General features: G+C 46.5%; 1 protein-coding gene across 3 annotated transcripts in view; it reads right to left on the bottom strand.

The window, feature by feature from the left end:
* Positions 1–27,101, bottom strand: part of FBXO34 (F-box protein 34) — an 83,508-nt gene that overhangs the window by 27,200 nt on the left and 29,207 nt on the right. The window contains exons 2-3 of one of the 3 annotated variants that reach the window (XM_030562960.1): positions 26,060–26,136; positions 19,363–19,480 (exon numbers count right to left, since the gene is read on the bottom strand). The gene's annotated coding sequence lies outside the window, so the exon portion shown is untranslated. The remainder of the gene's footprint in view (positions 1–19,362; positions 19,481–26,059; positions 26,137–27,101) is intronic. The other 2 variants (XM_030562963.1, XM_030562961.1) reach the window with 2 other exon arrangements.

The following is a 27,101-nucleotide window of genomic DNA, read 5'->3' as shown; positions in this document are numbered from 1 at the left end:
ACAGGCAACCCTCACCTTGGCATCTCCCACTGGCTAGCTTAGGTGGGAAGCCACTAAGCATGCTGGCTTTAGTGAATCCCATTCTGAGCCACCTACCTCTCGCCATTCACAGTATAGGGAGCCTGAGTGCCAAACACAGGCTTTGTGAATCCTAGTGATTTTCTAAGCACCTAAGTTTCTTTGTGACTCCAGCCCCAAGTTGCTTCTATACAACTGAATAGATGACCAAATGCACAGCATGCTTCTGAGTGTACTTTGACTTACTACCTTCATCTATTACAGTTTTTCTAGGGATGGCAGTTCCATGACAGGTCAATTTGGTGACTTCAATATTGGATCATTGATCTTCATGCTTAATTCAACACATCATCTGTTTGGCTCTGCTTGGTATACAGAACCTAAACCGCTGAAGTGTCAATTGTGACTCCAGTGCGTACTGGGGCAACTGCAAAATGAGATCTCATTGTCTGCAGGTACAGCTCTGAATATGCCACAAGTGCACAATCACACAGAAATGCTCGATAAGAAACGGTTACTCACCCTGAGCAGTAACTGTGATTCTTCGATATGTGTCCCTCTAGGGGTGCACCACTTCAGGTGCACAGGCACCTCTCGAGCCCTTGATAGAGGATTTTTCTGTTAGCAGTATCCACTTGGCCTGCACATGTGTTCCATACAACCTCATTCTGCGTACCAAAGCTATATAGGGCTACGTGGGTGAACTGCCTCCAGTTCCTTCTCTATCCAAATGTCCAACAAAGAACAGTCTGAAGCAGAGGGAAAGGGGAGCAGGTAGTGGAGCACCATAGGGGGACACATCTCAAAAGAATCACAGTTACTGCACAAGGTGAGTAATCTTTTCTTCTTCTTCTTCTTCTTCAAGTAGTGCCCCTATGGATGCTCCACTTCAGGTAACTCCCAAGCAGTATCTCCCCAGGGAGGAGGGAGCTTTGGAATCAAGTCCAAGACTGAAGACAATACAGCAGAACCAAGTGCCGCATCAGCTCTGATGGCGTGAACCAAGGCACAGTGGTTAGAAAAGGCATGCACGGAAGCCCATGTAGCAACTCTGCAGATCTCAAATACTAGAATGTTGTTGAGTAAAGCTGGGGACGTTGCCTATGATTTGGTAGAGAGTGCTATAATCCTTTGGGGCGGTAAGGCACCAGCTGCATTGTAGCATGCAATAATACATCCAGGGATCCACCTCGAAAGTCTCTGGGAAGAAATCATGAATCTTTTCGATCTTTCTGCAATGGAGAAACACAGCCTAGGTGATTTCCTAAACTGCTTGGTCCTATCTAGCTAGAAGGCCAAAGTTCATCTCATATATGAAAGGAGGACTCACTGAGATTTATATAATTGGGGGGGGGGGGGAATGAAAATACAACAGCACCTTAGGTAAGAATTTTGGGTGCAGTCATAAGGAGACCTTGTCTTTGAAAAAATACCATAAATGGGGGGTCTGCCATCTAGGCCCCAATCTCCCCATTCCCATGGGCTGACTCGATAGCTACTAGCAAGGACGTGTTCATTACATAAATGAAGCAAGGAGCAGGTTGCCATACGTTCAAACAGTGCTCCCATGAAGTACCTAAGTACCAGTTGAGATCCCAAGTCAGAGTAGGATTCTAAACCTGGGGGTAAGGATTCCCCATGCTCTTAATAAATCGAGAAGACATCCAATGAGCAAAATATAGAAAACCACTACTGGGGAATGAAATGTGATACCACAGCCAGCTGAACCATGATAGCTAACTGATAATCCTGTCCAGCAGGTAATCCAGCAGGTAATCCAAGCTGTCCAGCAGGTAATCCAAGCTGTCTGAGAGGGGAGAAGATTGAGGCACAATGCAGCAACAGTGATACCAGTGGCTGAACCTTTTCCATTTGTGAAGATAATTAGAATTGACTCCTTTCTACTGTTCAGAAATACCTGTAGTACTCCTGTCAAGCAGGTGGATTCTAATCCTGTGAACCATCTAGGAGCCATGCTTGGAGACCCTTAGGTTGGGGGTGAAGCGCACAACCTGCATCCTCAGAGAGATGGTCAGAAGTGGGACACACAGGTGAAGCAGGCAAAGATACCAAGCTTGACTTGGCCAGGTTAATACCATAAGAATAACCCTGGTCTTGTCCAGTGTGATCATGTTCCTCCTCCCCTTAGAATTAGTGGTGTTGGAGGGAATGCACAGAACAGGCCCCTTTTGTCCAGGGAAGGAGAAAGGCATCTTCCAAAGAGTTACAACCTATGCCTCCTTTTGAGTAAAATTAAGGGCTCCTGTTGCTGAATGTGGCAAATAGGTCCACCTCTGGAAATCCGCACCTTGGGAATATCCTTCCCAGACTCAGAGTCCCAGTCCCATTCATAATTCTCGGAGAAGTGCCTGTTGAACATATCTGCTGTGACATTCTGGACTCCAGGAAGGTAAATGGCGGAGATCTGAATCTGGTGGCCTATACACCCATTCCAAAACCTCACAGCTTTGGTGCACAGAAAGGGAACCTTGCTCCTCCGTTTGTTGATACAGAACATGCAAGCCACATCATCCGTCATGATTCAGATTGATTTGCCCCCGAAAAGGGGTAGAAATGGAACACAGGCGTTCCTGACCACGCTGACTTCCAACAGGTTGATATGGAGACTGGCTTCCTAAGGTGACCGTCTGCCCTGAGCTGCGAGGGTGCTGAGGTGTGCTCCCCACTCTGACAGCGATGCATCTGTTGTCACAGTTACTGTTGGAATTGGGCAGACGGAAGGGACCCCTGCACAGACACAGATCATTTTTCCACCAGTCTAGGGAGTTCTTCACCTGGAGGGGAACTATATCGTGTGTGTCCAAACCATCTCTGGTTGAGGAACAGATCTGTCTGACCCAGCTCTGAAAGCAGTGGAGACATGGTCTTGCATGCTCAGTCACTAAGGTACAAGCTGCCATGTGACCCAGGAGCTGCAAACAATTCCTTACTGTAGTACAGGGGCTTCTTTGAATTGTCCCTAATAGGTTTGCCAAAGTTACAAATCTGTCTGTGGGAAGGAAGGCCCTGTCTGCCAACAAATCCAAATATACCCCTATGAATTATATTCTCTGTACAGAGACTAACATGGATTTTTTTTTTTTACATTAAGCTGAAGATCTAAATTCCTGGAAGATGGAAAGAGCTGTCTGGGTAGAAATTAGTATGGCTTCATAATAATGGCCTGAGTAGCCTGTTGTTGAGATATGGGAAGACTAAAATTGCTTCTCGGCAAAGGTAACCCACTATTGCTAGGGCTATCCCTAGGGGAGTGCTGGGCCTGGGACAGCCCCCGCTCAGCCCCAGACCCCGCCCCACTCCACCCCTTCTCCCAAGCCCTTACGCCACCTCTTTCTGGCTTCCACCACCTCCCCTAAGCGCCAGGAGCTGGTGGGACAGGTCACTTGCTGTTGCCAGTGCCAGGCCCCCTGCTAACCTCCCATGCCACCCTAGACCCCATATCCTGAAGTGCAGGGTCCGGGGCATTTGCCCTGGTCTGTCCTATGGATGGGACGGCACTGGCTATACCATGAGAACCTTTGAGAACACCCCTGGGACTGAAGAGAGGTGGAAGGGAAGTACTCTGTACTAAAAATGATCCTGGGCCACAGCGCAATGTAGATATTTCCTGTGTGGGGGGATGTATTGCTACTCTCTGTCCTCCTTTGGCACAATATTTTGAGTAAAACCTTTTCCCCCTGTGAGGGACTGGGACTGGTTCTACCACTCCTACACAAAGGAGAGAGAATACTTCTTGGCTCAGTATAGTCTTGTGAAAGGGGTCCCTGACGAAAGATGGGGAAGGGGATGGGAGGGAGGGACAAACTGCATGGCGTAGCCCCATGTTATAACCTCTATGACACACTTAGAATCATAGAATATCAAGGTTGGAATGGACCTCAGGAGGTCATCTAGTCCAACCCCCTGCTCAAAGCAGAACCAATCCCCACACAGATTTTTGCTCCAGATCCCTAAAGGGCCCCCTCACGGATTGAACTCACAGCCCGGGGTTTAGCAGGCCAATGCTCAAATTACTTGTCTGTTGTAATATGCCGCCAGGCCTGCTGGAAATGGGAAAGGCAGTCTCTAAAAGTGGGACCGTCGGTAAAAGTTGCAGCTTACAAACTAGATGTGAGGGGGCAATTGAATCCTTGATCAACCATCAAAATTATTGTTTCGATGATTACTAAGTACTTGCTGAAAGAGGGTGAGAAGCTCTTATCCTCTGGAATTTGTCTCTTTCTAGCGGATTCAGTTATTCTGTAAAACCAGATAACTGAGCCAGGTACAACCTCTGGGCAGTTTGAGACCTACTAAATCTCTTCTTGCTCACAGGAGTGTATACACCCAGAGAACTCAACATGGCCCTGGAATCCTTCAGTGAGTGCAGGGACTCATCCGCAGTCCCTGAGAAGGGCTTCTGACCATCGAATGGGAGGTATTCCACAGTATTCTGACCCTCTCCCAGGAACCCTGACAGCTGGAGCCATGACACCCTGCACATGGCAACTGCTGTGAAAATGGATCTAGTGGCAGTGTCTGTGACATATATAAGTATGTTTGTGTGACTCATTGTACCTCAAAATAGCACTCTGTAACCCCTACATTCATCATTCATATGATTGTGATATTTCATATAAGGCATGCCATGTAAGATGTCATATTGAAAGGTCATGATCTGCTGAAACCCACTGTTCTGTTCAAATATGTATATCATTAGTGCATATGAAGTTATGAGACTTTGCTGTATGGTTGCTACTGAAAAATGTTATAAGTTTGAGAGTCTTTACGGCTAGGTGATGAACCATTCCCAGGAGGGTGTTAAGCAACCATCAATCAACAGGGGAGTTGTAATCAAAGGGTTTACAATTCAATGACAATTGCACAAGCACCACACAATGGGGAATTGCTCAACCCTGTGACTCAGCAAAGCCCACAAGGACATGTCTGGGCAAGTGTCTTCTAGGCACACGAACTAAGGACATAGTGGCATAATGCTTTTGCCTTTCTCCTCCCCCCACCTACACTGGAAGCATCAAGAACGTGGGAAAGACAAAGACTTCAACTGAGGAGACTGGTCCCAGGCTCAAGAGAGAGAAGCCTATGGGCTTGTCTACACTACAGAGTTGCAGCGCTGGTGAGGGGGTTACAGCGCTGCAACTTAGGATGTGTACACACCTGCACGGCACTACCAGCGCTGCAACTCCGTTTGCAGTGCTGGCCGTACACCCGGTGGAGCCTCGGGTGTAGAGGATCCAGCGCTGGATCACCAGCGCTGGTCATCAGGTGTAGACACTCACCAGCATTTTTGTTGACCTCCGTGGCATAAGCAGGTATCCCAGCATACCTGAAGAAGCCTCTCTGGTAATCAAGCAAACTCCATTGCCCTGTGCTCACCTGTGCCCCTCCTTTAAATGCCCCGGGGCTAGCCAGTCGCAGCAGCTGGAAGCTGATGTTGAGGAGGAAGCTGAGGATTGTGCTCGTGGTAAGTAGTGTGCTCCCGTGTTTCCCCCTCCCCCAGCACGTAGACAGCCCCGCGGTGTGCTCAGGTGTTCCCGTCCCCCACTCCAAGCAGGTATCCTTCCCCGCGGTGTGCTCAGGTGTTCCCCAACCCCCCCTCCAAGCAGCATCCAGCCCCGCGGTGTGCTCCCGTGTTTCCCACCCCCCCCCTCCCAGCACATAGGCAACCCCGCGGTGTGCTCAGGTGTTCCCCGTCCCCCACTCCAAGCAGGCATCCTGCCCCGCGGTGTGCTCCGGTGTTCCCCGACGCCCCCTCCAAGCAGGCATCCAGCCCCGCGGTGTGCTCCCGTGTTTCCCACCCCCCCTTCCAGCACGTAGGCAGCCCCGCGGTGTGCTCAGGTGTTCCCCGTCCCCCATTCCAAGCAGGCATCCTGCCCCGCGGTGTGCTCCAGTGTTCCCCGACCCCCCCTCCAAGCAGGCATCCAGCCCCGCGGTGTGCTCTGGTGTTCCCCGTCCCCCACTCCAAGCAAGCACCCTGCCCCGCGGTGTGCTCCGGTGTTCCCCGACCCCCACTCCAAGCATGTATCCTTCCCCGCGGTGTGCTCTGGTGTTCCCCGACCCCCCCTCCAGGCAGGCATCCAGCCCCACGGTGTGCTCCCGTGTTTCCCACTCCCCCCCAGCACGTAGGCAGCCCCGCAGTGTGCTCAGGTGTTCCCCATCCCCCACTCCAAGCAGGCATCCTGCCCCGCAGTGTGCTCTGGTGTTCCCCACCCACCCTCCGATCAGGCATCCAGCACCGCGTTTCCCCCCCTCCCCCGGACAATTCCCACTCCCAAGGGGAAATCGGGGCAAAACCACTCACCCCATTGCTCGCCATGACTTAGCTTGCCTGCCCTCCCTGTGTTATGTGAGGTATGTGAGAAGGATGCTACCAAAAGTCTAAAAAGTCCTTCAAACTGTGATAATAAACAATGATGCCTCTGTGTATTACATGGTTCTATCTCTCTGTTTTCTAGGGACCTTGACTACTGCAGCCGTATCACCGGCCTCACGTAGGTTGCAGAACTTGAGACGGAATCCTATGTATCAAAAGAGGAATTGATCAAGTCTGTAATGAGCCACTACAACAGAGAAAGTAGGAAGACAGAGGAATGGAGAGAGAAGACCTATGAATGGAGAAGCAGTGTACATGAGTGGAGAAAGACTGTACATGAATGGAGAAAGAGTGTACATGAATGGAGGCAAACAGAAAGCAGGAGAAAGGAATTGTCTGCCAAAAAAACCACAAAGCAGATGATAAGCCTCCTGTCTCGCCAAACTGAGTCTTTCGAGTCTCTTGTAGCCATGCAGACAAATATGTACCGTGGTAATCCACAGCCCTCCCAAAGCCCTCTTCCTTGTTCCCCAGTATTTCCACAAAACAACTTTCTCCAGCAGCCAGTTCCGTATTATCCCCAGCTGCCCCCAACACCTATAAGATCACCTACCAGCCCTGATAACTATAATTCTTACCCTGTGCACTCCACCCCCATTATTCTGCAGCATAGTAATCTTGAAGTGCAGCAGACAGTGAATATTGATCAAAATAGGACATATTAAAACCTGTAAATGTACAGTCCACCACCCCTACCCCCTTGCCTGTCATGTACTGTATGTTGAATAAAGTTTTTTTTTTCTGTTTCTTTCACTACATTTTATTGTTGCTGGAAGTGGTAAATATTACACAGCAAGGTAAAGCAAAGCACATCAAATGCACCAAACATTACTGTTGGCTCTCAGCATCAAATTGCTCCCTTACAGCATCCCTAATCCTTGAAGCCCTTTCCTGGGCCTCCCTATTAGCCCTGCTCTCTGGCTGAGCAAACTCATCCTCCAGGTGTCGAACCTCGGAGGTCCATTCCTCACTGAATCTTTCACCCTTCTCTTCACAAATATTATGGAGGGTACAGCACGCGGATATAACAGCGGTGATGCTGCTTTCCACCAAATCTAGCTTCCCATAAAGACAGCAGCAGCGAGCTTTCAAACGGCCAAAAGCACACTCCACAATCATTCTGCACTGACTCAGCCTGTAGTTGAACCGTTCCTTGCTCCTGTCAAGCTTCCCTGTATATGGTTTCATAAGCCATGGCATTAAGGGGTAAGCGGGGTCTCCAAGGATCACAGTGGGCATTTCGACGTCCCCTACTGTGATCTTGCGGTCTGGGAAAAAAGTCCCGGCCCTCAGCCTCCTGAACAGGGCACTGTTCCGAAAGATGCGTGCATCGTGCACCTTTCCAGGCCATCCTGAGTAAATGTCAGTGAAATGCGCATAGTGATCCACAAGCGCTTGCAGAACTACGGAGAAATACCCCTTGCGATTAACGTACTCTGATGCCAGGTGGGGTGGTGACAGAATAGGAATATGCGTCCCATCTATTGCCCCTCCACAGTTAGGGAAACCCATTTCTGCAAAGCCATCTACAATGTCCTCCACGTTCCCAAGAGTCACGGTTCTTCTTAGCAGGGTGCGATTAATGGCTGTGCAAACTTGCATCAGCACCATTCCAACGGTAGACTTTCCCACTCCAAACTGGTTCGCCACCGATCTGAAGCAGTCTGGAGTTGCCAGCTTCCAGATTGCAATAGCCACCCGCTTCTCCACAGGCAGGGCAGCTCTAAATCTCGTGTCCCTGCGATGCAGGGTAGGGGCGAGCTCAGCACACAGTGCCATGAAAGTGGCTTTTCTCATCCGAAAGTTCTGCAGCCACTGCTCGTCATCCCAGGATTGCAGGACGATTTGATCCCACCACTGAGTGCTGGTTTCCCGAGTCCAAACGCGTCGATCTACGGAGCTGAGCACGTCTGTTACTGCCACAAGCAATTTACTGTCTTCACAGTGAGGCGATTCAATATCATCGTCTGACTCCTCACTGTCACTGTCGCTCTCACTGTCGCTCTCACTCTCACTCTCATTTTGCAGCTGAAGGAATAGCTCCACTGCCAAGCGCGATGTGCTGGCAACGTTCATCAATAAGGTCGTTAGCTGCTCAGGATCCATTTAAAAAAAAAAACGCAGGAAAAGCGCTGTACAATCACAATGCTGCCACACTGCTCCGAATGTGTACCAAAGCACCACGGGGCGTTGGAACAGGAACAGGAAGCGGAAAGACAATCACACTTCCTTCCCCTTCCCACAAGCCACAGCACCGAAATGGGACGAGGTGCTCTGTGGGATAGCCGCCCACAATGCACCACTCCCAACAGCGCTGCAGCGTGGCCACATTTAACACCACTTGCAGCGCTGGTTGCTGTAAGTGTGGCCACTCCGCAGCGCTGGCCCTATACAGCTGTACTAATACAGCTGTAACAACCAGCGCTGCAAAATTGTAGATGTAGACATACCCTGTGTAAAAACTAACACCCAGTGGTGTGAGAATATTGCTTGGTCTAAATACTGCCAAGTGTAATAAGATTTAAATTGGGCACTTATCCTTTTTTTTTTTTTGGTAACTATCTCTGACCTTTTATGCCTACTACTTATAATCACTTAAAAATCTATCTTTATGTAGTTAATAACCCTGTTTTATATTTTATCTAAAACAGTGCACTTTGCTTGAAGTGGTTAGGAAATTTCAGCTCAAGTTACAAAGGCTAGTGCATGTCTTCTCCATATTGAAGAAGGGGCAGACTGGGTAATGAACTTACACTAGTGATCTCGGCTTCGAGCGAGACGAGGAGTAGGACCTCTGTGACCAACAGGAAGCCTGCAGATTTCATCTAGGCCACTGATATGGATAGGGCATTGGTGGCCAGTATGCCTCAGACCAGGGGCCCCTGTCCCAGTCGCAAGACGACCACCAATCCTGGTTCCCATTACATTTCACGAACAGTCCTCGCTCAAGCAAGAGAGAGCAGGGAGAGTAAGATCCCAAATCAGATGCCAAGGAGCCCCACTGCTATCCCCTGAAACCTGGGACAAGCCCTGAGGCTGTGAGCAGTCGGTCCGACTTGCCCATAGCCAAGAATAATGAGGGGGCTGGTGCTGATGGCGGAAATGGTACGGCCATCGTTTCCAGTGCCAAGAGCAGTGTCAACCTTGAAGTCAGCATCAATACTGAAGTAACATTGCTGAGGTGAAGAGTGATGACTGCTGTCATGGCAGCACCAGCCACAGGAGTACTGAAGAAGTTCCTTGTGCCAAGGAGGTCCTTTGTGCCAAGTCCAGTACAGACCCACAGGGTTGAGCAGACCGTCCAGCCAATGCGCTTATAAAGGATGCAGCCCTGGCAAAGTCCTGGACCAAGGGAGAGGCTGGGACAGAGGAAGTCGACTGATGCCTGATACGCCACCATCACAGAAACAGTTGGCATCAGCATCACCCTCGTCTTTATCAGACTCAATGGACATCCTGGAGCCAGAACAGAAGTCAACAGTATGGGGTCTCTGAGCTCCCTGCATGGTGCTGGGAGCAGGTCTCGTCAATCGCTGCCATCCCAAGCACCAGTGTTCACCACATGCTGATCCACGCTCCTACTAGAGGAAGGAGATGAGTCCCCATGGGGGCTGGAGTGACCTCAGTCAGTATCATGCAACGTTTTCCTCGACAGAGAACAACTCCATCTCTTTGGAGAGGTGCTAGCTCCATGATATGAAGCGACAGCACATTCAGAACCCAAAGGCGACCTCTGATCTGATGAGAGCCTCGGTGCCAAAAAAAGCTGCGTGGCCTGTTCAAGCCGGTGCTACTTCAGACAAAGATCCCTCACCACTTGAGTCTGTTTAATGAACGATCTGCAATCGAACACCATTTCTAGACATGGGCTTTGCCTAGGCACAGCAAGCACCGCGTGCAGGGATTATTGTTAAGATCTCCCCCACACAACAGACAATGCTTAAACCCTAGTGAGGGCATTGCCAGGTAACACTTAGACTTATTATTAGTTAGCTGTAGTTTAACACCATACTAGAGCTACTAACGAACTACACACAACTAGAAAAAAAAAGTCACTGAATAGGGGATTGTGAGGTTGAAAACAACACAGAGCTTGGTCTCCAGCCACAGGCAGTAAGAAAGAACTTGGGGAGGGGGGTGTCAGGGAGAGGAGTCAGCGCAGTGCTGCTTCAGACAGCCAAGGGAGGGGCTACAGCCACAAGGTACTAAGGGTACTGCTAGGCAAATTCTCCAGCCCCATGTGCTGGGCATGCACACACCTAAGTGGAATACACACCTGCATCTACTCAACCACCTGCAGAGCCTGGCATACGCAGCCAAGCCAACTAAGCTTCCCAGAAAAAAAAGATTGAAAAAGGGAAAGGAAAAAAACCCAAACCTCTCACCACTATCTAACTAAATCCTACACTGACAGTAACAAACACCAACGAGAAACACTCCACTAAATACACAACAACTGCAAAACACGCTGAGGCATGCAGAAGGCAGACTTCCTAGAGCTCCACCTCAGGCAAAGGTGTTAGTGAAGGAACTGAGGGTGGTTCGCCCACACAGCCCTATATATCCTCAGTGTGTGGCATGGGGCGGTATGAAAAGCATGCGTAGATCCAACGAACATTGCTAATGGAAGATCTCCAATCAAAGGAAATGGAGCACTCTGAGGGACACTACTTGAAGAAGAACGTACCCTTCTGACACCTTTGCTGTTGTACACAGACTATGAGTGGAATCTTACATATCTTCCCAGTAGGTTATGCCATGAGTTGTCCCATCTCACATTGCTATTAAGAAGCGTCCAATCAGCAAAGGGGTAGTACCGCAACCCTGTTTAACACCATTTGTTATGCCAAAAGGATAATACATCTTTTCATCCACACGGACTCATTCGACCATCCCAACATGGAGATGTCAGATTATGCTGCCCTCATAGCAAAGCATCCAGATTTTCCCAGGGGCCTCCCGTAGACCAGCTCTGCCAGCCGTAAGCCTCCGCTACATCAACATGGATACCAGATTACAAAATACCAACAACTATGCAATGGTCAGACAAAACTTTTACAGTACTTGTGCCAACAGTTACAGTACTACTCTAAGTCAAATTGCATCAACTTTCTGTTATAACCTCCCTCCCATTTTCACATGCTAACAGCTTTCTCAAACAATGTTGTGCTGGAATTTGCCATTCTTAGAGTCAGCTCAGAGAAGATCTGATTCTGAATGAAAGTTTGAAAGGATTTAAGTTATGAAAGAGATAATGCTCTCATCCAATGCTTTAATGGAAACCTAATCTTTTTTTTATTTTGCAAAGGTGTCTCAAAACAGCTGACCTCTGAAACAACAAACTGTTTATATTTTGCTAGGTTTGATAGAAAATTTGTCTTAAGTTATGGAAATTTGCAAATTCAGGACCATGGTCCATAATATAAAATATCAGTCTGTATTGCAGTGTGCATCTTTTTGCAGTTGGATAATTAATTTTAAAAACTAAGAAGTTCTTACAGTAGTTTAATGTCATTTATCTGGCTTTTAAAGCTTTGACCAAGTAACAACTAGCCTGCAAGTGGAGTAGCTCCAGAGCAAGGATTTGAAAAGTTCTGCAAGACAAAGCTTCAGATTCAATTTCCTTCTTTCAACTACTATTTAATTTAAAAAAACGGAAATTAAAAGCAAAAAAGTTAGTGCATTGCTATGGTCACAGTTAAAAAAAAATACTGCACCAGAAATGTCAACGCAGCCACTATACTCCAGCTCAGTATTTTCCATTCCTATTTAAAATCATTCAATGTGCAGTGTGATACTTTGTTTTTATAGGTTGTTAAACATATGCTATAAAGGTGAGCAGGTACCCAATACAGTAACATTGCTGTGGAAGCCTTGGCTTATGAATTTCCCAACTGTCCAATTTAATGAAGTCTGGAGTACTGCATTACCTTTTTAATACGGAATACACACACACACCCCCATGCATGCAAGTGAGACCGCAGGAATAGATGGCAGCCAGGTTTTCCAGTAGAAACAAAATTAGAACTAACTAAAGAATAGAGGAGTTTAAAGACAAAGAAAGTGTTAGAAACCAGGAAATGCAGAATTACTGTATTTCACAATGAAGGTATCCAAGCTACCATAACTCTGCCCCCACACACACACTCCTCCACCCCCACTAACAATGCCCTGACAAACTCAGGCCATATCTATACTAGCACTTATGCCAGCAAAACTTTTGCCACTCAGGCCACGTCTACGCTACAGCATAAAATCAAAATTATTAAAACCAGTTTTATAAAACTGGTTTTATAAAATCGATTTAACAAGTCCACACTAGGGCACATTAATTCGGTAGTGTGCGTCCATGGTCCTAGGCTACCATCGATTTCCGGATCGATGCACTCTGGGTAGCTCAGTAAAAGAATGAGACCAATAACTTCAATTTCCGTCCACACTAACCCTAAATCGATATAGTAATATCGATTTTAGGGTTACTCCTCTTGTTGGGGAGGAGTACAGAAATCGATTTTAAGAGCCCTTAAAATCGATTTAAAGTGCCTTGTAGTGTGGACGGGTACAGCGTTAAATCGATTTAACGCTGTAGTGTGGACCAGGCCTCAGGGGCATGAAAAAAAACATCCCCCTAAGTGACATAAGATTTGCGTGCACAGCACGATGTCAGCAGGAGACATTCTCCTGTTAAGACAGCTACCGCTGGTTGTTGAGCTGGTTTTATTATATTGACAGAAAAACTCTCTCCCATCAGCGTAATGTGGCTACACGAGTGATCTTACAGCAGCACAGCTGCATAGGTACAGGTGTGTCACTGTTAGCCTGTACGTGTAGACATGGCCTTAGTGGGGGATGGACCTCCACCTTATCTATAACCATTATGTTTTAGCAGGTCTCCAGGGGGGTGGGGAGTTACCTACCTTTCGCAACTGTTTTTCAAGATGTGTTGCTCATGTCCATTCCAATTAGGTGTGTGCACGCCACATGCACAGCACCTGGAAGGTTTTTCCCCTAGCAGTACCCATTGGGTTGGTCCAGGTGCTCCCTAGAGTCGCGCCTCCATGGCACTGAATATAGGGTTATGTCGACCAGCCACCACTTCAGTTCCTTTTTGCCAGTCTGCTCCGACAGAGGGGTAGGTGGGTGAGTATTGGAATGAACATGACCAACACATCTCGAAAAACAACAGTTACGAAAGGTAGGTAACCATTTTTTCTTCTTTGAGGGATTGCTCAAATTAATTCCAATTAGGTGATTCCCAAGCCTAAATTTTGGAGACGTGGTAGGAGCTTGAAGGTTTCCTGACTGTAGCACTTCTCTGTCAAAGGCTGCATCAACCTTAGCCTGCTGGGTAATGGTGTAATGTGAGCTAAAAGTGTGGACTGCAGACCACGTCGCAGCTCTGCAGATTTCCTGGGTTGGAACCTGAGCCAGGAACACTGCTGATGAAACCTGTGTCCTCATGGAGTGTGCTGTAAGTGGAGCGGCAGGTATCTTCGCCAGGTCATACCATGCTCAGATTCAGGATGTGATCCATGATGAAATTCTTTGGGAGGAGACTGGAAGTCCTTTCATTCTGTTTGCTACTGCAACAAACAGCTGAATGTACTTCCAGAACAGTTTCGTCCATTCGATATAGAAGGCTAAGGCCTGGTGAACGTCCAGTGAGTGAAGGTTTTGCTCCCTGCTGCTTGAGTGCAGCTTAGGGTAGAAAAATATCCTGGTCAATATGAAACTGGGAGACAATCTTAGGAAAAAAAGCTGGACGCCATCTAAACTGAACCTTGTCCTTATAGAACACCGGGTAAGGAGACGCAGATGTTAGAGCCCTGAGCTCAGACACCCTCCTTGCCGACATTATTGCTACCAGGAATGCCACCTTATATGAGAGGTACAGTAGAGAATATGTTGCAAGTGGCTCAAAAGGTGGCCCCACTAGGGATGTAAATATTGTTTTTAAAAGTTAATCAGTTAACTGATTAATATTATATCATTTAACCAGTTAACTGCTGGGGCCAGGGCTAGGGCTGCTCCCGTCAGCCAGCCAGCATAGCTGGTGCTGGGACCGCTCCAGCCGGTTGGGCCTAGGGTCACTCTGACTGGCCTGGGGCTGGGGTTAAGAGTTAGGGCATTTAATCGGTAAGACTAATATTTACCGGTTAGCCAGTTAACCATTTTCTATTTTACATCTCTAGGCCCCATTAGTCTGGAAAGGACCAGGTTAAGGTCCCAGGCCACGACCAGCTGTCATACGTGAGGGTATAGTCTGTCAAGACCTTTTAGAGAATGACTCACCATCGGATTGGCAAAGACTGACCGGCCCCCAACACCTGGATGGAAAGCATAAATGGCAGCTAAGTGGACCTTTATAGACAACATGGAACACCCTTGCTGTTTAAGATGGAGAAGGTAGTCCAATATCATGGGTATTGATGACAGAGTTGAAGATGGGAGATGTTGTGAAGACCAAAGTGTGAATCTTTTCCATTGGCCAGGTAGGTGGCCCTAGTGGAGGGCTTCCTATTGCCAAGAAGGACTTCTCTGACTGGACCCAAACAAGGCAACTCCAATGGGTTTAGCCATGGAGCTTTCATGCCGTGAGATGGAGCGATTAGAGGTTCGGGTGCTGGAGGTGACCATGATCCTAAGTTATCGGATCTGGGAGCAGCGATAAGGTCATTGGGTTTTCCATGAACATTTCCAGGAGAGAGGTGTACCCGTGCTGACGGGGCCAGGCTGGGGCTCTCAATGTTACCGAGGCTTCATCCCTCTTGATTTTGAGTAGGGCCTTGTGAACGAGTGGTAGGGATGGAAATGCGTAAAGGAGGTGTCCCGTCCAGGGGAGGAGGAACGCGTCCGCGATGGAGTCCGGGCTGTGATTCAGGAAGGAGCAGAACAGCAGGCATTTCCTATTGTGCCACGTGGTGAATAAGTCTATCTGGGGAAATCCCCACTGTTGGAAGATGGTATTCGTGACATCGACGTGTAGGGACCATTTGTGGCTGTGAAAGGACCTGCTGAGATAGTCCGCCAACTCGCTCTGGACTCCAGGCAGATACAAAGCATCCAGGTGTATTGAGTGCGTTATGCAAAAGTCCCAAAGTTTGAGGACTTCCTGGCACAGGGGAGAGGAGCGTGCACCCCCGTCTGTTTATATGAAACATCACTTTTGTATTGTCCATCATGACTGATACACATTTTCCTTCCAAATGTACTTGGAATGTCTGGCATGCTCTCTGATGCTGATGTGAAGTGAGAGCTCCGCCTGGGACCAGAGGCCCTGAGTCATTCCAGGTGCGCACCCCACCCCAAGGCTGACACATCCGACACCAGTGAGAGGGATGGCTGTGGTCTGGTGAAAGGAACACCTGCACACACCACCTATGGGTCAAGCCACCATAGGAGGGACTCGAGGACCAGGCGGGGCAGAGTGACAATTTTGTCTAGACCATCCCAAACAGGCCGATATACCAAAGCCAGCCACACCTGAAGAGGTTGGAGTCTCAATATGGCGTGCTGTACTACATAGGTACAAGCAGCCACATGGCCAAGAAGTTTTAGGCAATTCCTTGCTATGGTGGCAAGGAACTGCCTGAGACTTTGTATGATGTTGCACAGGGACTGGAAATGCTACTCTGGGAGGTACGCCCTTGCCTGTGTAGAATCCAATACTGCCCCTATGAACTCTATCTGTTCAACGGGGAATAGGGTTGACTTCTGCACATTCAGTAGAAGGCCCAAGTCATCAAAAGTAATCCTTATGATCCTCACTTGCATCTTCACTTGTGCCCTGGAGCACCCCTTGATTAGCCAGTCGTCAAGGTACAGAAACACCTGCACCTGACACTTGTGTAAGAACGCAGTCACGACTGCCATACATTTGGTAAACACTCAAGGAGCCGTTGACAGGCAGAACTGAAGGACTGTGAACTGATAATGATTGTGGTTTACCATTAACCTGAAATACCTTCTGTGGGACCGCCTTACTGAAATATAAAAGTAAGCGTCCTTCAAGTCGAGGGTGGTATACCAGTCCCCCGGATCCGAGGAAGGGATAATGGAGGCCAAAGAGACCATGTGGAACTTCAGTTTCTTCACTAACTTTGAGGTCTTGCAGGTTTAGGGTAGGTCCTTGAATAGAAACCCTTGCCCTTCAGCTTCTGAGGAACCTCTTCCACCGCCCCCAGCAACAGGAGCGAGGGCAACTCCTGCACAAGGAGTTGCTCATGAGAAGGGTTCCTAAAGAGGGACAGGGAAGAGGGGTGGAAGGGAGGGAGGGAAGAGAACTGGAGGAAGTATCCTCTTTCTACCATGCAGAGTACCAACTGATCCAATGTAATTCGGGCCCACACAGGGTAGAAAGGGGACAGTCGGCACGAGAAAATAAGGGGGAATGGATCCAGAGTCTGGACTGGTGTGTCTGCCCCAGGGCGAACCTTCAAAAATTCTGCTTCTGGCCGGCGGACTATTTTGCCTGCCCAGAGCCCTGGGCTGACAAAGGGTGAGACCTCTTCCTGGTGTTCCTATTTTGCCTCCGAGAAAAGTACTGCATGTTTTGAGGCTGGTAAAAACAAGGCAGAGGTTGTAGCTTAAAATGCCTACGTTGGATGGCCAGAGTGTGCAAATCAAGGGACTTGAGGGTGGCCCTCAAGTCCTTGAGGCTATGAAGCTGTGAATCCGTCTTTTCTGAAAAGAGGATCGAGCCCTCGAAGAGGTGGTCCTGGATAGAGATGTAAAACATTAACCGATAAGCATCAGTCTTATCAGTTTAAACTCTACTGCTGGACTCCACTGCTGGCCCTGTGCCGGGCTGGCAGCGAGCAGAGTCCCTGGGGCCAGCAGCCAGGATCCCAGGCCGGCAGCGGAGCCTAACAGTTAAACATGGATGGCCGAATCAGCCACAGCAGGCTTCCTGCAGCAAAGCCCAGGCAATGAGCTTCCCCTCCTCTACCAAGGAGAGGTTTGCCCTAGAGTCCTGTGGCAACAACTCCACACGTTTTGCTGTCGCTCCACAGGAGCTGTAGCTGTATTTACTGAAGAGAGTCTGGTGATTAAAAATTCAGAGCTGGCGCCCCCTCGTGGAATAAATGTTCCTCCAGAAGAGGTCCAGCTTTTTAGCCTCCTGGTTTTTCAGGGAGTATCCCTAGTAACCTTGGCGCGCCTGCTCATCAGCCGCCGCCGCGACCACTGGGGAGTCTGGCGCAGGATAAGTGTATAGGTGCTCGACCCCCTTAGAGGGAACGAAGTATTTTCTTTCATTCCTCTTCGCTGTTGGTGGTAAGGAGGCAGGGGTCTGCCAAAAGGTCTTGGTGGTGTCCTGTATTGTTTTAATGAGTGGCAAGGCAATACTATAGAGGGAACAGAGGGGGCGAGAATGTCCGCCATGGGGTCTGATGTTTTGACAACTTGCTCGGCCCGGATCCCCAGATTCTGCACCACCCTCATCATCAGCTGCTGGAGCACCCTGCTGTCGTGCAGGGCAGGGACCGTCAATTTTCCTGCCACCACCTCATCAGGCAAGGACAAGGCCCTAGCTGTTCCCTGCCCTTGGCACTGAGGGGATCTCGCAGCACCCAGTCTTTTGGTGCCGTCGGTGCTGGCACAGCAAACATTTGGTCCTGTCCCACGTGAGGTACTGAAGGCACATATAATATTGAGGCCACCGACACCAACCTGGAGTAGGACCTCTCACTCTGGTCCTGACCCTGGTGGAATGCCCAGGGGATCCAGAACGGCCACTGGGCAGGTGCCTGCCACTGATCAGGCCAGGGCCCCGGAAGAAGCTGCTGCTGTCCAAGTCTGTCGGTCCTGGATCTCCTGGATCTATAGGATTCTGCTTCCAACTCTGAGGTCTTGCTATAAGAGATCCAACCATGCACCAGTGCCCGAGAGAGGTGACTGGAATTTGGGGACCAGTGCAGCTACCCTATACACCCACTGGTGGATGGTACTGGCAACCAGTGCCAAGGAGATGACAACCAGCATGGTACCATCACCATCTTGCCTCTGGATGGCACCAAGGGTCTCACGGGTGCCGCTGAAACTGAGCTCGGTGTCCTGTCTCGCCTTGGAGAGGAAGGCAGCACCGTGAAGGCAATGAGGTCCTTGGCAGCCTTGAACGTCTCCAGCGTGACAGGCAACTGCAGATGACGGGCCTTCCCAGATAGGGAAATGCTGGCTGCCCGGACTCAACTGTTCCCATGCAGGGGCAGCAGTTGACATGACCCTCGGAGAGCAGCCTCCATCAGAAGGATCTTGAGGTGCTGATCCCACTCCTTCTGAGTCCTCGGACAAAATTCCCTGCAGATCTTGCAGCATTCTTCCTGGTGGCTTTGCCCCAAGCACTTCAAGCAGAAAGTGTGGGGTCACTTGTTGGCACAGACTTGCCACAAGCTGCGCAGGGTTTAAAGCCCAGGGATTGAGGCATGCCCCAAAAAAGGAGGGCGGTACATCCAAATGAAACTTTTCTAAACTATACTATACTAACTACTACTATACCCTAACTAACAAGTTACAGGAAAACAGTACAAGACTGTTAGAGAAATTATGCTTGCAAAGCAAAAGATGATGAGCATTCCTGCTAATTGTCACATGCAGTAAGAAGGAACTGAGGTGACGGCGCGTCAGCAGGGCCCTATATTCATCAGCACCATGGAGGCACGACTCCAGGGGGCACCTGGACGGACCTGACGGGTGCTGCTAGGGGAAAAACCTTCCAGCTGCCGTGCACACAGCATGTGCACACCTAATTAGAATTGACATGAGCAATCACTCAAAGAATAACTAGAATGCCCCAGACTCTCAATCATACAATGCTGGTGCAGCTTTACAGTCAGAGCAAACATATGAGAATTTAATGGATTCCCAGACAGACTGCACACTGAAGGCAGTCAAAACCCACTCATTAAAGGGTCAAAACTCCACAGTGACAGGGGGCGGGGGGGACTCAGTACCTTACATGATCAGGCCCTGTGATTTCCATGTGGCACCACATTCTCTAAGCACCATTAGACACAGACCGAGGGTGCCTACATTCAAACTTCATAGGATCAGCTTATGAAGTCAGAGCTCCTGCATGAAAAAGAGAACAGGTTAGTGAGGTGTCAAAGCAGAAAACACGGGGCTTGATTCTTCCAGCTGTGTTATCACACGGATGGGATCCCCAACTGCACTAAGCAGAGCATGGCAACCCCACCAGTGCAAAGCTTCTTGCCACAGCCACCCCAGACAGAAGGGCTGTCCACACAGACAAGGACTAGGCAGCGTAATATTTATTCAAAAGCAGTGATATGTGCCCACAAGCTTAAATTCATCTTAAAGATGTTACATGTTGGATAAAAATAGAGGCATGTGATAACTTCTGTTAAAAGCCATATCTTATTAAATTAACAGTCAGATTCTCTATAAGCCTTCCAATGGAGAAAACATGCTGGATGTCCTTTGCAAACAAGTTCAACTGTGTATAAGCCTTTTTGGGGAGCAAGTCAACAGCATAACAGCAGCAAAGACCAAAGTTCAGTACAGTATCTTCTTACATTACTGGCTCAGATTTTACAACAGCCCTTTGAAACAGTCAATTTCAAGACCTACAAACTTCATGGCTCTTCAAAAAAACAAAAAAAACAAAAAACAGGGCCACAAGAACCTAGAGCTAGCAACCACAAGATTATGACTAGCAACTACTTAGATGATTAAACTTTTAACTACCATACAAACAGCATGAATTGCAATTTCATTAATTCTTTGGAAAGAAAAAAAAGGTTGAAAAAATAATATCCAAGTTTCAATAAAAGATGTTTTCTAGTTTGCACTGGAATTTTGATGATAGATTATTTAAGAGGAACCTCATTGAATGTCCCTCCCTTCACACTTTAATCTAAAAAAATTGCAGCATATCTCAGAAATCCTGCAGTGGACTATTTGTTAATCCCACTGTGCCCCACAATATCCACTCTCACCCGCTCCTGCATTGTTTGTTGCATTTTTATCCCGCTCCCACCTGCAAAAACCTTAGATCTTGCAAGAAAAACAGATTATCCCGTGCTACTAAAAAAAAAAAGTTTGTTAATATTTTTACACACACACACACGCACACGCACACACACACACAGAATTCAGACACAATTTTTACCACTAAAACAATTTAAACAAATCTTGCTCAAACCATGTTTAAAAAAAAAAACAAACTTGAACTCTGGTTATAATAGACATCAAATTTGCTTCTATCCCTCGCCTAAATTTAACTATTAAAACCTTTATTTAAAAAAAGAAAAACGTGCTGTACATTGCTGAAAATCTATTCATGACAAACTGATGAGAGATTTAGTGTTTTTCCACAAATTATCGCAGTTTGGGTTTTTTACCCACCCAATCCCACCCACAACAAAGAACATTTTATCCACTCCCGCTGTTATGGCAGTGGGTCCTACAGGACCCATAGGATTCCAGTCCCACTGCAGGTCTTTAGTGTACTATAAAAGTCGACCCATTTGCTATGGGCTCTGTTGATGCAAACTACTAATTTAAAGAGATACCAGCTTTTCTAAAAAGCGGATCTCTCTGAAAATGTTGTCCCTACTGTTATTCCAAGTTACCTCTGAAAGGACTAATTGAAAAATTAAATAAAAAGGATGTCAAATGCAAGCAAACTGAGAAAACAGAACTTTGTGTATAGTAAATTTCACTGTTTTCGCTGTAGGGTCAGTCAATATCGTCTAGGTAGAGGGAGAAACCCACAGAACAGGGGAGATCAAAAGAATTTTTAATAAGAGGAAAAGTGAATGAAAACAACCCACAAACAAACTGGCAATGGGATTCAGAAGCAGATAACATATCTGAAACTACTTCTGATAGGCTTGTTTAAATGGAAACTACACCGCTACCCCGATATAATGCTGTCCTTGGGAGCCAAAAAATCTTACCGCGTTATAGGTGAAACCGTGTTATATCGAACTTGCTTTGATCCGCTGGAGTGCACAGCCCACTCCACCCCCCGCCCCCCAGTGCTGCTTGACTGCGTTATATCCGAATTCGTGTTATATCGGCTCGCATTATACCAGGGTAGAGGTGTACTTCCAATAGGCTTGTTTAAATGGACCTGATTTAAGTTGATGTGTTGAATAATTTCATAGTGATCCCACTGCCCCATTTTTAGGTCTCTCTGTACATGAATGTTCTGTAAGAGATTTACTGCATGATGTGAGAACACAATACTACAGACAGAATAAAAATGAAACTTCAGAGTGCTTGCTTCTAATATTGGGATTTAGGCAACAAATCGCAACTAAATCCCTCCTCTGAAAGCCAGCTGAACTTTACTAGCATGAAAGAACATTGCTCAAGCAATAGTCAAGTTGTATCAACTTAATCTCTCAACATTTAGCATGTCTCTTTAGTGTTCTACAAACTTGCAGATAAAAATTTCAAACATCTCCCTCAGGAAAAAAACCAGGGGTTTTTTAAGTCTTAATTTTTCAATTCTGAGCTATTCCTGCACTATTTCATAGCTCTGGTCATGTACCACTGACTAACCTCCAACTGGGAATAACTGTTTTTATCATCACTACTATAAACAGCCCCTCCTAACTCACACTGATAGGAATCTGGAAACTCAGAGTAGCTGCACCCCACCCTACAGCCTCTCAAAACACTACAGAGAAATGAAACTATGTGCTAGGGCAAGAGGAATCCCTGTGCTGAAACACTGCTCGTGCAAGTCCTGGGAAAGTATAACCACGTCCTAAGTAGACAGGCCAACGCATAATAGCAGTAACAAATTATTTGGTTTTAAAGGTAGGGAGAGGGGGAAATATTTTAAAGCCACACTGTTGGGTCAGGGTAGGCCCAACATTTAGGGTATGTAAAAAACATCTTTTGGTCAAGGTATACCAGTGGAAAAAAATGTATTTCAAAATTTCTTTGCATACACTTTACTTTTAGAGAAATATTATTCACCTGAAGACTACACCACCCTACTACCATTGCAGCATTAAGCCAGACTAAGAGATCCTAGAAGTGAAATTGACTGTTCCAAGTGGCAGAATGAAAAAAGTAAACAAATGGCAAAAAGTGAACTGGCTTTACAGAAAGCTTGCTGTTTTAATAATTTCAGCTCCAGCTACCACATGCCAAAGAGAATATTGTATAGCACAGGGACAAGAGAAGAATTCCCTGAAATATAATTCATATGTTATGTTCATTAGGGATTACTAGATTATTAAGAACAACCACGAGTCATTTTTTTTTAAAACACAAGTTTCAACAACTTGAAAACCCATGGCCTTTATTCATGGAGATGTAGATCACTGATCTATTGTTACACATTGTAAATCTGTCACACTTTCGTCTGATGAGGTCTTTATTCAATAAACACCCTGTGAACCATCCTTCCTCTTCACTTCTGCCTTTTTCACCCCTTTTCTTTTCCCATGGTCAGGTCTTTCCTTCTTTTTACGAAGTTGCATCCCCAGCTCTTTGCATTGATTGCATTGACCTCATAAACTTCCAACCTATTTTACATGGTTCTTCATACAAACAATCCAAGAGACATTTCTTAAGCACTTACAGAACATGCATTTTTGCCAAAGTACAAAGTCATCATATAACACATCTTCAATTAGAAAAATATCCACAGGCCAAAGCAACTACTCCAAACACTCAGGAAACCAGACAGCAGCTTTCCAGGATCCTTTCACTTAAAAGTTGAGGGTCCCTACATTAGACTGAGGCATAGAGCTCTTTCAACAGGCTCCACTGCAAGACTGGACTTCTGTACATATTAAATTCTCCCAGCTCCCCCAACTTTTTACCTTTTTAAAACAAAAACAAAAACATTTCTGGGTTCCTCTAACTTTCCTCCCTTAAAGGGTCATATCACAATGACCTCACCTGGATGAAGGCTGACAGGACTCTTCATAGCCCATGAATGTTACTCTTGGATTGGTCATTGCAGAGCAATGTGAAGCCCCAGGTCTCATGATACTTTCTGTCCCCTGAAGCTGGAGACTAGGTACTCAGTCCACATCTCCCGATTGAGCCGATAATTCTCCTTGCTTATTACTATTCTACGGCTTCCTGCTCTTGGAGGTGATTGTGCTGCAATAAGAACTCTCTGCTCATTTTTCTAAACTCAACATGAACAGTTTGAAATTTTTTTCCCTGTCAAATACTGTACAATGAAACATTTAAAAACAACTGGTACTTCCAAAGGTTGCCTATAGTAGCTCTAATGCAACTATATTAAGCCGAAACTATTCACAGAGTGCCGGCAAAGGACTTTGGCACTAGGGAACACCAGTGGGCTGAACACATGTGCCTCATTCATTTTTTGGAGTTCTTCAATATGAACAACTCTCAGTCGTCCGTGTCAGATCCTGTAGCAATACGTCACACTGGGCCAGCCATTCAGTAGCTCAGAATGGAATGACACTACTCAAGACTATATTAGCCACACAGGTAAGTATTATTTTTTTCCTGGAGGTGCGCAGGCTGCTAACTCCAAGTGCAAATGCTTTACTCAAATCAGCAAGTTCATTTGGTAAAAACCTGTTCAAGGCACGCAAATAAAAGCACAACACTTCAGTGTGCAATTAAGAGCTTTTGGGTCTCCCATCCTCACATGTGACGAGCCAAACAGTCCACATCCAGGAGATAGTGACCTAGAGCAGTGGTTCTCAACCAGGGATACGCATACCCCTGGGGATATGCAGAGTTTTTCCAGTGGGCACATCAACTCATCTAGATATTTGTCTAGTTTTACAACAAGCTACATAAAAAGCACTAGCAAAGTCAGTTCAAACTAAAATTTTTTACAATGACTTTTTTCTACTGTTCTATACACTATGGTAACTATGCACTGCAATGTAAGTACAATATTTATATTCCAGTTGATTCACTTTATACTTATATGGTAAAAATGAGAACGTACACAATTTTCAGTAATCGAGCGCTGTGACGCACTTGTATTTTTATGGCTGATTTTGTAAGCAAGTAGTTTTAAGTGAGGTGAAACTTGGGGGTATGCAAGAGAAATCAGACTCCTGAAAGGGGTACAGTAGTCTGGAAAGATTAAGACCCCCTGACTTAGAGCACAGCAACGAACTATGCAAATATTTTAGTCCACCATTACTCTATTAATTAAACTAAACCTTAGATCACTGTTATTAAGAGCTCACGCAAAAGGCAAGAGCATTAAGAGTTTGCTGTACGTAACGGGTGGGAAAAGCACCATTATCTGTCCTGCCCCAGCACTGCTCTCTTTTATTTGTAGTTTTTACTGCAAGCTGCTTTTTTTCAGACAATGGATGTGCTATTGTAGGTACCTTTATGCCGTGCCAAAAAACATATACAGAGCAATTCAGAACAATCAGCCTTGCTTTCATGGGAGCAAAGGTTGCAGCCAAATGAAATGGGTGGAGACCACATTAAACAATCTTGGAATCTGCTAATAGGATACAGGAAAATGTGACCATAATGCAGATACAGCGCTCCCTTTCACTTTCAAATGTTACGTGTGAGATAAAAGCTTCGGAAAACAAATTTAATTATTTGAATATATTAACTAAGAAGAAATTTTCTCATTATGTACATGAGATACAAAGAGTCCTAAGATGGCACACTAAAAGGTCTTAAACTAAAAAGCAAGTTTCTCAGCTGAGAAGGAACACTCAGATTAAAAGATACAGGATACCTGTGAAATGTCAGCATATCGATTCTAAGAACGTCCATCCATCCATGCAGAACATTCCTGTCTCTAAGATGTGACCCCATTCATATTTGCCTTTTAAAAAGGGAGATTTTAAAACTGAAACACCTTGCTTCCCCTTGCCTGCTTTTCAGGTGTCTGTTAGTCAGCTTTCTCCTTCACAAACCAGATTCTGCCTCTGCATGATCATGCATTGAAGTCATGTCCTTGAGTCTGTGACATCAGTCTGTTGCCATGGTAATGATGAGGGCTGTCCAAAATTCAGCATTATGGCATCACTGCAGGATCAAGCAGCAGAGAAAGCTAGCATCTGAAAGTTAACAAGTGTGGCAGGAACAACTACTAAAAGGCCTTTCATTTAAATTTTAGCAATATGTTAGTCTCAAGAGATAGCTGCAGTCTAAAAAGTATTTTTTAAAAGCCTTCTGTTACGCAGATGTCCAGGAGTTCACTGACCTGGGAACACCACAAAGGCTGACAGCAAGTACCAGCTCAAGATGTGGTCTCACTGAGACAACTATAGGGGATGCTGTGCCTCCATACAAACAGAAGGGAGAACGTGTCCGCTCAGGTAACCAGAGTGATGAGTGACGGCTTGGAACAGCACATATATCTTTGGGTAGCTGACATTACACAGGTCACTCGTGTTCCCACACAAACCCAGACCTATCCTGTAGCTGTAATTTATCTATGAGGGAGGACTCGCTTTGTCTGCTGGCCTGTTATTATGGAATGACATGTTTTTTGGCCTCAGAGTTCCAGGGGGTCATGAGATAAGGTCACTGTTGTGGAAAAGGTGATGCTCCACATGGCAGGCCCTCCAAACATCACAAGGGGTCTTGAGTTGGATGCCAAGAGTTTGCACTGAGGAGAGGAAATCAGAGAGCAATGATCTGTGCACCTGTAAACAATTCCCATAATAAGTTATGCAACAATTAAAAAAGTACCTTAGAGTTGTCACTCCGTGTAGGCTTAGACATTACAGTTCTCTAGGATTTCTTGCACACTCCCGGGAATGACATTTCTGAAGAGCAAAAGAAAGAGGGAGGTTAGAACCACAGATAGTTAATATATAATGAACACTCTCTTTAAACTAAAAAGAGCCACCATAAACACCAACAAATGCACACCGGAGAACACACTGACCAGGAAACAGATCTGGTGGGTTCCATTGTGAAGGGACCCTATGAATCATAGGACTGGAAGGGACTTCAAGAGGTCATCTAGTCCAGTCCCCTGCACTTAAGGCAGGATTAAGTATTATCTAGGATTCTTGACCATCCCTGACAAGTGTTCGTCCAACCTGCTCTTAAAAATCCTCAATGATGGAGATTCCATAACCTCCCTTGGCAATTTATTCCAGTGCTGAACCACTCTGATAGTTAGGAAGTTTTTCCTAATGTCCAGCCTAAACCTCCCTTGCTGCAGTTGAAACCCATTGCTTCTTGTCCTATCCTCAGAGGTTAAAAAAAACAATTTTTCTCTTTCCTCCTTGTAACAACCTTTTATGTACTTGAAAACTGTTATGTCTCCTCTCAGTCGTCTTTTCTCCAGACTAAACAAACCCAATTTTTTCAATCTTCCCTCATAGGTCATTTTTTCTAGACCTTTAATCATTTTTGTTGCTTTTCTCTGGACTTTCTCTAATTTGTCCACATCTTTTCTGAAACATGGCGCCCAGAACTGGACACAATACTCCAGTTGAGGCCTAATCAGCACAGAGTAGAGCAGAAGAGTTACTTCTCATGTGTTGCTTACAACACTCCTGCTAATACATCTCAGAATGATACTTGCTATTTTTGCAACAGTGTTACACTGTTGACTCCTATTCAGCTTGTGGTCCACTATGACCCTCCAGACCCTTTTCTGCACAACTCCTTCCAAGGGACTCATTTCCCATTTTGTACGTGTGCAACTGATTGGTCCTTCCTAAGTGGAGTACTTCGCATTTGTCCTTACTGAATCCTATCCTCCAAAGCACTTGTAACC

Source organism: Gopherus evgoodei, chromosome 4, assembly GCF_007399415.2.
Source record: "Gopherus evgoodei ecotype Sinaloan lineage chromosome 4, rGopEvg1_v1.p, whole genome shotgun sequence".
NCBI classification, from domain to species: Eukaryota; Metazoa; Chordata; order Testudines; family Testudinidae; genus Gopherus; species Gopherus evgoodei.
This window is presented reverse-complemented; position numbering and strand designations above follow the sequence as displayed.